The sequence below is a fragment of the Phalaenopsis equestris genome, unplaced genomic scaffold (assembly GCF_001263595.1).
Source record: "Phalaenopsis equestris unplaced genomic scaffold, ASM126359v1 Scaffold204555, whole genome shotgun sequence".
In the NCBI taxonomy this organism is placed as follows: Eukaryota; Viridiplantae; Streptophyta; class Magnoliopsida; order Asparagales; family Orchidaceae; genus Phalaenopsis; species Phalaenopsis equestris.
The window spans coordinates 124,495-125,458 of NW_018224104.1; positions in this window are offsets into that span (position 1 = coordinate 124,495).

A 964-nucleotide genomic window follows, 5' to 3' on the forward strand; every position below is an offset into this window, starting at 1 on the left:
GTGGCAAGATTTAATTTTCTATAATCAATGCATATTCATCACCCTGTAACTTGTCTAGTAGGTATTAACTCATTATGCTCATTCACAGTTATAGTTACTCCCCCTATCTTAGGAACACAGTGAATTGGACTAGCCCATGCACTGTCTGAAATAGGGTAGATAATTCCAACATCTAACTACTTTAAAATTTCTTTCTTAACAACTTCTTTCATAACAGGATTTAATTTCCTTTGTTGATCAGCCTTGGATTTGCAGTTTTCTTCCAGATTAATTTTATGCATATAAATTGAAGGACTGATTCCTTTAATATCAGTAATTGTCCATCCGAAGGCTTCCTTAAAATTTTTCAAAATTTTCATCAGCTTTTCTTCTTCTTCCTTTGTTAACTTCAAGGAAATTATAATAGTTAAAGTAGAGGAATCTCCTTAAAAGGCATAATTTAAATGTTGAGGAAGTAATTTCAACTCAAGTCTTGGAGGTTTTTCAATAGATGGACAAAATGATTTGTCTTTGTCTATCGTGTCCGAAATTTCAAAACTTTCATGAATATAACTTGAATCTTCCTTAAAAAGGTTTACACATTGATCTAATTCCTCTTCTTACTCATGTTCCAAATCTTTTTCTTTAGATTTTTCTTCATAAGTAGTCTTGAAATGACATTCACTCAGATATCTTATAACATCCATTCTATAGCATTCATCATCTTTACCTTTTTCAGAGTATTTCATTGATTTTAAAATGTTAAATGTAACAGTTTGATCATTGACGTGCATTGTTAATTGCCCTTTCCGCACATCTATCATTTCTCTTCCTATGGTCAGGAAGGGTCTCCCCAAAATTATAGGTATCTCTTTATCTTCCTCCATATCTAGCACAATGAAATCAATAGGAAAGATAAATTGATTCACTTTCACTAGGATATCTTCTATAACTCCTTTAGGATAGATTATTGAAATTATTGAAC